General features: G+C 41.3%; 2 pseudogenes; one reads left to right on the top strand and one right to left on the bottom strand.

Annotated features, from left to right (window-relative positions):
• Positions 1–266: 266 nt before the first annotated feature.
• On the top strand, positions 267–1,814 carry LOC113579154 (polyadenylate-binding protein 1A pseudogene; annotated as a pseudogene).
• Positions 1,815–7,429: 5,615 nt separating this feature from the next.
• LOC113579155 (polyadenylate-binding protein 1A pseudogene) lies at positions 7,430–8,916 on the bottom strand (annotated as a pseudogene).
• Positions 8,917–10,727: the final 1,811 nt, after the last annotated feature.

Genomic DNA, 10,727 nt, shown 5'->3' with positions numbered 1-10,727 from the left:
TACATTTTTTAAAAGAACTCTTATTGAACACTTATTGAACTCTCATTGAACACTTTGGTCAGTTGACACCTGCCTGTCGGTGTTGAATTGCTGGTTCATTTTGGAAAACTTTTACAATTCATGTAGTTAGATCATTTCGTTAATTTAAGATTTTATTTTAATACAGTGATTTATATCACAATGGCTCTTTGTAAGACAATTAGGATTGTTCATTTACTACTTTTCACTACGATTTCCAGAGAGGTTGACCGACGTGCCTCACAAAGATGAATCCAAGTGCTCCAGGTTATCCGATGGCCTCGTTGTACGTTGGTGACCTTCATCCAGACGTTACTGAGGCCATGCTATACGAGAAACTGAGCCCTGCTGGCACAATTGTCTCCATCCAGCTTTGCAGGGACATGATGACCAGTCACTCAGTTCGATATGCATACGTGAACTTTCAGCAGCCGGTGGATGCTGAGCATGCTTTGGACACTATGAACTTTAACGTCATCAAAGGCAGGCCTATGTGCATTATGTGGTCCCACAGAGACTTGTCTCTGAGGAAGAGCGGAGTTGGCAACATCTTCCTCAAGAACCTGGACAAGTCTTTTGACAGTGGAGCTCTTTACGACACATTCTCCACCTTTAGAAACATCCTTTCCTGCAAGGTGGTGTGTGATGAGAATGGCTCTAAGGGCTGTGGCTTTGTGCACTTTGAGACCGGCGAGGCTGCGAAGAAAGTCATTGGGAAATAAACGGCATGTTGCTCAATGACCACAAAGTGTTCATTGGCCGCTTCAAGTCTCGCAAGGAGTGTGAGGCTGAGATGGGGCCCAGAAGTTCACCAGTGTGTACATCAAGAACTTTGGAGAGGACATGAACGACAACAAGCTGACAACAAACTGAATGAGATCTTTAGCAAGTTCGGCCCAACGCTGAGCCTTCGCGTCATGACAGACGAAAGCGGCAAGTCCAAGGGCTTTGGCTTTGTAAGCTTTGAGAGGCACGAGGATGCCAAAAGGGCTGTGGATGAGATGAATGGGAAGGAGCTGAATGGGAAGCAGCTGTATGTGGCTCGTGCCCAGAAGAAAGGCGAGAGGCAGACAGAGCTCAAACGCAAGTTTGTGCAGATGAAGCAGGATGGCACGACTCTCTACCAGGGAGTGAACCTGTACATAAAACACCTAGATGAAGGGCTGGACCACGAGCATCTACGTCAGGAGTTCTCTCCATTTGGGACCATCACAAGTGCCAAAGTGATGATGGAGGACGGCCACTCCAAAGGGTTTGGCTTCGTGTGTTTCTCCTCACCGGAGGAGGCCACCGAGGCAATGAAGGAGATGAACGGGTGCATCGTAGGCACCAAGCCGCTGTACGTGGCCCTGGCGCAGCGCAAGAAGGAGCGGCAGGCCCACCTCACCCACCAGTACATGCAGCGCATGGCCAGCGTGAGTGCCGTGCCCAATGCAGTGCTCAACCCCTACCAGCCGCCCCGCTCTCCGGCTACTTCATGGAAGCTGTTCCACAGGCTCAGAACTGGGCTGCCTACTACACGAGCAGCCAACCAACACAGCTCCATCCCACCCCCTTGGGCCACACAGAACGTCCACCCACAGCATTCCCAGAACATGCGGATTGCCATCAGGTCCACCACACCCAAATCACTGGGCCAGGAACCTCTCACTGCCTCCATGCAGGCTGTGGAACCTCCACAGGAGCAGAAGCAGATGCTGGATGATTGTCTGTTCCCCATGATCAAGAACATGCACCCCACCCATGTAGAGAACCCACCCATCACGGGTATGTTCCTGGAGATCGACAGCTCGTAGGTACTGCATATGCTGGAGTCTCCTGAGTCTCTGGACTCTAAGGCAGATGAAGCAGTTGCTGTGCTCTAGGGCCACCAGGCGAAGGAAGCCACTCAAAAATCTGTAATCAGTGTTGCAGTTCCCATGGTGAAGAAGGGAAACCATCAAAACTAAAATAAACACAAAGGATAATGCCAAATTTCCGATTACAAAAAGCAAAATTCATAGTAGGTCAAAATAGGTCTAAATTACATAAAGTCATCAAGGATGTCAATCTGAAATAGATATTCAGATGCAGGTGTGATGTAGCAGGGTATCTGTGTATCATAAAATGGTGGCATCACTAGACCTTCATAAGCAACATCTGAATTGATATTAATTTATCTATCGCTCTCACAATTAGACCTTTGATAAACAGAATAACACAACAACTGCATAATGCAAGTAGAGCTATCCCTATCACTGCACTGGAAGAAAACACTTATGTTTCCATTTTCCAAACATTTAATCAAACCATCCAGTAATACTGTTATCAAGACCAGAGTTCCCAGCTAATTCATTGCGTAATTACTAATAACTTGGACAATGCTCCTGTAATAGAATCATCAGGAGCAGTATTATTTGGAATAAATGTACAACATAACTCACCAAACATAACACAAACACCTCCTCTGTCAGCCAACAGCATATCCAAAGCCACACCATTTTTGCTAAGCAATTAGTGAGAAGCATAGCTGACAAAGCATCATGGGTGTAATTAATAAACTGTTGTTGTTGTTAATAAATATAGTTAATGCAGGCAACATTCCTATTAATGGTAACCCACCAAAACAAGGACAGCTCAAAACCTGCTTCAATCTGATTTCTAGCCTTAAATTCATCTGGCACTCCCCTAGGAACCCCAATGGCATCTATGTATATTTTATCATCTTAGCTATGTAATACCACAGCATGCTTATGAATAGGATGAGTTTGAATGCCCTGTGCTTTAATCAATAAATTGCTATCTATAGATTTATTTCATGTGTTCTTCAAAACCAAAAATTCTAAGCCATTTAGATAACCCAATACACTATTTACTTCACTTTAGACAAACAAAATGACAAACAGACGAACACTTTTGACATTTATCTCTTTGCATGCTGTTTCCTTTTTACTCTGAGCTCTTTTGTCTTTTAATCTCTCTCTGCGCAGTTTCTTATCTCATAGTTATCATAGTTTTTATCCATAGTTTTTGTATCACTTATTTTCATTTTTATTTCATGGGTTTTAAATACAATTATTTTATTTATATTTATATAACATGTATTTTTCCCACACAGTTATTTTCATTTTCATGTCGCATAGTGATACCCAGACATGTGTACAGTCTCAGATTTGTCTCTCACTCAGCCACTCACACATCCCTCCCATTGGTTGATCCTCTCAGAAAGACACACCTCCTCTCAACTCCTCTACCCATGCTAGAATACACCTTCTGACAAATATGATGTAATGAATTTTGGCCAGAAAGTTCAAAACTTGCCACCTTTTTTCTCCCCAACCAACCAGACCTGTGTATGAGAGGATGTAGGATTTCTTTAATATACTACAGTGTCATATGCTACCATTCTGTATTCTCTTTCTTCATCTGTTCAGTGCCCTTCTCTCTGACACACACACCCACGCTGTAGTCAGAGGTCAGTGACCTCTCTCTCGCTTTCACTCACTTACGCAACTAGACTGACTTCACTGTATAAGTTTTATCACACAAGGGTTTTCTCCAATATCACACGTTGGGCCTTACTACTTCATTACATACTACAACCAAGAAGGGTGGGGGAATTAAATTTGTGACATTTATCCTAAAATGCATATTTTCCCCCATTGAACTTTCCTACTTAAAGGGATGCCTCACTACACCCACTTCATTAATTAGCACACAGCCATAATTGGAAACGAGCCAGCTGAAACTTTGCCAAGACCTTGGAACGAAAATGGACATGGATCAACCGTTATCCATTTTTTATCAACAGGTAGGCAGTGGTCCTATTTATCCATCCATCCTATACGTTATTTTTAGTATACGTTTTAAAAGTTTCTAAAACGGTTGACATGTATTTAGCTATTTGTTTCGCTAAGGGTTTAAATACTTAATCGTGCGTTATTTGATTTAGCTCGGGGCAAATTGCATGCATGTGTTGAAAACGGGTATAGGAATGTTAACATGAATGTACATGGTAACGCGCTCAACTGTACGATTGACTGCGCATGCTCCGCAGGTTTTTTAGTGCTGCGACTGAGAGAAAGAGCACAAGAGAGGAATGTGTTTTTTGTAACTGCGCAATAAAATAAGAGAAGGGTGTTTTCCAGTTCAGGAGTTGATACCCATGTCGAGTGGTTTATTTCTTTTCGCTAACTGTCCACATGGAAAGTGGCCTAGTGTTGTAATATTAATGACAGGTCTAGATAAAACATGCAAGGTCCACAGCCTGTGCTCTCGGGGCCTAACAGGGTTTGACAATTACTAATCTGGTTAGAAAATGAATACGTGAAATCCGCTGGTGAGTCTCTCTTTATCCCCAAGTATTAGCTAAACTAGTGTTAGATAATGTTATTTTAAGGATGTATTTATTTCTGAATTAGCTGGTTGGTAATCTACCCCTGTTGCGTTTTATAACTTGGCTAATTGTATTTTTATCAACAATCAGCACGTATTCTGTACTGCTACAAGCTAACGTAATTATTCTTTGCGAGCTAGCTAGGAAAGGTTATTGGGAAAAGCTGTTAAATGTCTATATTCTGATGATTATTGGTAAATCTCTGATATGACCGCTGTATCATAGAATTGCGGTTATAAGTACGTGAAACATTTGGATCCACTGAAATGTAGACGTATGTACATATAATATATTTGTGATTATGTAAATCATACAGCTATTCTTATTCTCGTGGTTTTCAAGGCATTCAAGGTGTATATTCATTGGTATACAAAATTACGCCGTTTCACATTGTGGAACTACAAATATGGCGGTGTTTTTTCTTCAGCGTAGTATTGACGTAGGAGCTGCACTCATTTGTTTCTTAGTATCTGGCCCCATCTAGTGGTCATTAGCGGTTAGTCTTGAATTGATTTTTATCGTGTAATACTTTGGATATAAATGTTTATATTTTCTATTACAGAACACGACAGTATATAGTCAACTAATTCTAACCTTTTGAGAAAAACTTTAACTTCAAAGTAGGTGAATCTGTTTACTTAAATTGAACCAATCAAATCTCAGTTCATTTACATAACATCAATGCTTTGAGTGCTTTAGATATGAGAACATCATGGTGATCTTTCTGCTCACACATCAGTCAGTCTATAATTCTGTACTATGTGTTTCTATAACTTCCAACTTTCACGAGTTCCTTGAATCTGTGGAGTAAAGTGCCAACCAAGGTTGTTTCTTATTTGTGAACTTTTATACATTTTATGTAATTTATATAACTATCATTTAAGTTTTTCATTACTTCTCATTTGTAGATATAAGGACACAAAAAACAGTTCATATAATGAATGAATTGTTACCAGGTAGTCTTTTCTGGAGTGTGTCTTACCATATGTTAAAGGACTGCTTTATTTCTAAAAATTTATGCAGTGTGTTAATTTGTCACACCGAGGCAGAAGGGGTGAATCTGATATACCCCTCTTCCATTGTCAATTATTCATCGAGTCCTCCACAGATTTTTCAGAAGACCTCATACAGCTATTGATGCGCATACAGAGGTCACTGGGGGTTCTAAGTTACAGCTAAAGAGGTCTAGATCTATACACACTGTTCCACCCGAGGTAATAAAATGTTTTGGGGTAAAGGAAAGGCCAAACGTTATTCTGTATTTTCATAAAGTGATCTAATTATAATAGGCTTTGAAGCTCTCTAACAGGTACAGATTGGTGCAAGACTGCGTTTGAAAGCATAAAGATGAATAATGTTTCTGGGGTATCTTAAGGTCAGAGGCATTTTTGGGTCTGTAAGTGCATTATTATTGGGAAAGATCTCTGTTTTGAAAGATCTGTGGCTAAGTAAGGTTCGTTATCTTACTACAAGGGCAGGGTGATTCAGACCTACAAATTTATCTTGCAGGTGTTTGGTGGTGTGAGTTGAGATCATTGTTTTAAAAAAAGGAAAACCTTCCAATGGGAAATAATGGTGTCAAGCTTCAATTTGCATAATGATGGATCTCAGTTTGCGTATATTGAATAATGTATGTTTGGACATAGTGGTGGAGCTTTCAAACACCAGTATGTAGAGATAGTGTGGCAATCACATAATCACTTCTGAAAACTGTATAAAAATTCGTCTTTGTGTGATTGTTAGACATATTCCTGACTATGTCTCATAGGTTTGGGCTTCTTGTTATTTTATTACTAGTGGTAACTATTAGTTATACAACAACCTGACCATCCTCATACTGCATTGAGGGGTGGTGGGGTGAGAGTACAAGATGTTTGGATATGTGGTCATGACGAGTTGTATGTAACTTTGGTAGTGGGATGGACATTGATTACCGATTCCCTTTTCTATATGGCTTCTATCCCTGAGGTTGGATTAAAAAGCACAGTATATTCATCCTGTTCATATGCGTGTATGGTATTGGGTAGCTTTGACGATAAGGTATAAGGATTGGGGATAGCACTATTTGCAATATGCAGTTGTGTTATTCTGTGTATCAGAGGTCTAATTGTGAGAGCGGTTGATAAATCAGTATCACCTCAGATGTTTGTTGCTTATCAAGGTCTAGTGATGCCCTCAGTTTATGATGCACAGATACCCTGCTACATCACACCTGCATCTGAATATCTATTTCAGATTGGCAGAGGTCTTGATACCTTTGATGGCACTGTGTGCATGTCATTAGTGACTGGTGGATGGTCTGGAAGGGAGAGTGCTTTCTTGGTGGGCAAACTGGTATGGAAGATCTAGGCACCGGGCTGACATCACCTGAGTGATGAGTGAGTGAGTGACGATGGTCAGCCGAGGAAACGTGACCGATGACGGGTAGGATCCTGGGTGTACACTGGGACGACCTAAGGCAGGCACTGCCGCGGTACTGGCTTGAGCTCCTCGTGGCAGCCCGGGTCCACGTATCCCTGTATGGCCCGAACAAATGATTCGTCTGAGGGCTTGTCCTTTGTGCCTCAGTTTCGGAGGTAAGGCCTACGTGTTCAGCAGTCTCATGAATGCAGTGGATGGTTTCTGATAAAGAGGAGCAAGTGGAAATGAGGGATGCGCTTTATCAAGTGTTTTTGTTCATTTTGTTCTTTTTGTTTATTTGTTTCTGAGAGGTTAGTTTGTTCATTTATTTTTGTTCCTTTATATTCACGTATTTTTCAAGTGCAGATGTTATTCAGTTAAAAACCATCCATATATTATGCAATTACAGAAACTGCATGAGAGCTCTCTGGACCTGTTAAGCTTCAGGAGACCTCAGTGTAAGATATATTAATAATATTATTTTTTATATGTAATTTTTTTTTTTCTTTTATTGCCTTGGTGAAGCTGACTTGCAGGTTTACTTATTCTTCCATGGGACCCGCAACACTGGTTACAGATTTTTGAGTGGCTTCCTTCGCCTGGTGGGCCTGGAGCACAGCGACTGCTTCATCCGCCTTAGAGAGACTCAGGAGACTCCAGCGTATGCAGTAGCTCCGAGTTGTCAATCTCTAGGAACATGCCCGTGATTTTCCCTGCAAGGGTGGGGTGCATGTTCTGGATCTTGGGGAACAGACGATCACCCAGCATCTGCTTCTGCTCCTGTGGAGGTTCCGCAGCCAGCATGGAGGCACTGAGAGGTTCCTGGCCCAGTGATTTGGGTGCGGTGGACCTGATGGCACTCAGCATGTTCTGGGAATGCTGTGGGTGGACGTTCTGTGTGGCCCAAGGGGGTGGAATGGAGCTGTGTTGGTTGGCTACTCGTGTAGTAGGCAGCCCAGTTCTGAGCCTGTGGAACAGCTTCCACGAAGTAGCCGGAGAGCGGGGCGGCTGGTAGGGGTTGAGCACTGCGTTGGGCACGGCATTCACGCTGGCCATGCGCTGCATGTACTGGTGGGTGAGGTGGGCCTACCGCTCCTCCTTGCGCTGCGCCAGGGCCACGTACAGCGGCTTGGTGCCTACGATGCACCCATTCATCTCCTTTACTGCCTCGGTGGCCTCCTCCGGCGAGGAGAAACACACGAAGCCAAACCCTTTGGAGTGGTCGTCCTCGAACTCCCGACGTAGATGCTCGTTGTCCAGCACATCATCTAGGAGTTTTACGTACAGGTTCGCTCCCTGGTAGCGAGTCGTGTCGTCCTGCTTCATTTTGTTTGCCTCTTGCCTTTCTTCTGGACATGACCCACATACACCTTCCCGTCCATCTCCTCCCTTTAGGCATCCTCGTGCCTCTCGAAGCTCACAAAGCCAAAGCCCTTGGACTTGCCGCTCTTGTCTGTTATGATGCGAATGCTCAGCATTGAGCCGAACTTGCTGAAGATCTCATTCAGCTTGTTGTCATCCATGTCCTCGTCAAAGTTCTTGATGTACACACTGGTGAACTCCTTGGCCCTGGGCCCCATCTCAGCCTTACGCTCCTTGCGAGACTTGAAGTGGCCAATGAACACTTTGTGGTCATTGAGCAACATGCCGTTTATTTCCCAATGACTTTCTTCGCAGCCTCGCCGGTCTCAAAGTGCACAAAGCCACAGCCCTTAGAGCCATTCTCATCACACACCACCTTGCAGGAAAGGATGTTTCCAAAGGTGGAGAATGTGTCGTAAAGAGCTCCACTGTCAAAAGACTTGTCCAGGTTCTTGAGGAAGATGTTGCCAACTCCGCTCTTCCTCAGAGACAAGTCTCTGTGGGACCACATAATGCACATAGGCCTGCCTTTGATGACGTTAGTTCATAGTGTTCAAAGCACGCTCAGCATCTGCCGGCTCCTGAAAGTTCGCGTATGCATATCCAACTGAGTGACTGGTCATCATGTCCCTGCAAAGCCGGACGGAGACAATTGTGCCAGCAAGGCTCAGTTTCTCGTATAGCATGGCCTCAGTAACGTCTGGATGAAGGTCACCCATGTACAACGAGGCCATCGGATAACATGAAGCACTTGGATTCATCTTTGTAAGGGACATCAGTGAACCTTTCTGGAAATCGTAGTAAAAAGTAGTAAATGAACAAAATAAAATCTTAAATAATTTAACTAAACTACACGAATTATAAAACAGTTTTCCTAAATGAACCAGCAGTTTAACAGAGCCAGGCAAGTGTTGACTGACTAAAGCGATCAAAGGAACACTTTAGCTTTAGAACAGAGATACATGACAAATTGGTTGTTACATAAGAGTTCTTTTAACAATGTTTAATTTTAAATATTATCTAAATGCTAACTATTTATTTAATTATCTAAACTGATAGCATTAATAGTGTGAATGAGAGGCTTTAACAACGCCTTACATTTCAAAATATTACCTAGTTAAAGCATTTTCCAGAAATCGTCCATATGCTGGTCACACTGGATCATTTACTGCATGTCTTAAAATAAATTATCTTAGTTTGATAAATGTAGCAACATTAATTTTCTTTAGCCTAATGCTAGGCAACATAAAACATTAAAGTTAGGTAATGGGATGAAAGCAGTTTACCTTGGAGAAGGCATATGTTCTTTGACGTTAAAAATACTCACCTGGAATTAAACCTAGTAGAGTTCCAAAACGAGGTGCAAAAGACGTCTCTCTTCTCAGAGTTTTAAATCTGGAAAAATAAATACATAAATTACTTTTTTTAATATGTAGGTTAGAAATCCAAGTATAAAGAGCATATATATTATCTGTGCTAATTAATGAATGTATCACAAGTAAACATTTAGTAGGCCTCAAAAATATAACTCGTATGTAAACCAAATCTAAATATTTTTTACAGTAAATTACATGTGATATATTGAAGATTTAAATATTTGTGGCCGCTACCACCACCCCACCTCGTTGGGAACTTTTAGAACTTCATTATTATTTTTATTATTATTTATAACTTGAAAATAATCGCCTGGAATTAAACCTAGTAGAGTTCCACAACGACGTTTAATTTGTAAAAGGATGTCTTTTTCTCTCAGAGTTAGAAATCTGGAGAAGTAAATACATTAATTTATTTCCCCCCATCGGAGGAACTTTAGAACTTTATTGTTTATTAATTATTTACTTATAACTTCACACTGTTTCCAACTATAAGGGCGGTATAAAACATATGAGCAGACATAAATAACATGGGGGAAACGGGAATAGGAGAAAGGGAAAAAATAAGACGGATAGAGACAAACAGACAAATGCGAAATGTATATAGAATAGCCACCTGCACCATTATGGGAATGATGTATGTGTGTGTATGTATTTACCTATGTATGTATGTATATCTGTGAGTACCTGTATGTCCAACTGTATATGTACATGTACTGTATATGTACATTAGTGGTTCTGTTATTCATTCATTCATTCTGAGAGTTTTTCCATCAATATGTAGTCTCTTAATAGATTTTTCTATTGGGTGACACTACTAATTATTTTTGTTTTGCAATTCATGATTTCTTTTTTTTTTATTTTGTAATTATTGATGTTATATATAGTACCCCCTTTTTTACTATTGTCATATTGGTTGATATGTCTCCTAGGAGACATAAAGATGGTGTTGGATGGATAGGGTTATTTAAATCATGGGACATGTGTGTGATGACTTATTGCCAAAATTGCTTGATAGGTGTGCTCTGCCACACGATGTGAATGTAATCGTCAGCTGTGTTTGGAGTAAAGTATGTACAGATTGCTGAGCTTGTGAAACCAATTTTAAACATCCAATGTGTAGTATAATGTAATCTATGTATTATTTTGTACTGAATGCATTGTAGGTTAGTGTTGCTGTCATGTGGTAATGATTATTA

The sequence above is a fragment of the Electrophorus electricus genome, chromosome 22 (genome assembly GCF_041902795.1).
Source record: "Electrophorus electricus isolate QZ-2024a chromosome 22, ASM4190279v1, whole genome shotgun sequence".
Classification (NCBI taxonomy): Eukaryota; Metazoa; Chordata; class Actinopteri; order Gymnotiformes; family Gymnotidae; genus Electrophorus; species Electrophorus electricus.
The sequence above is the reverse complement of the archived record's forward strand: the minus strand, read 5'-3'. Positions and strand labels throughout refer to the sequence as shown.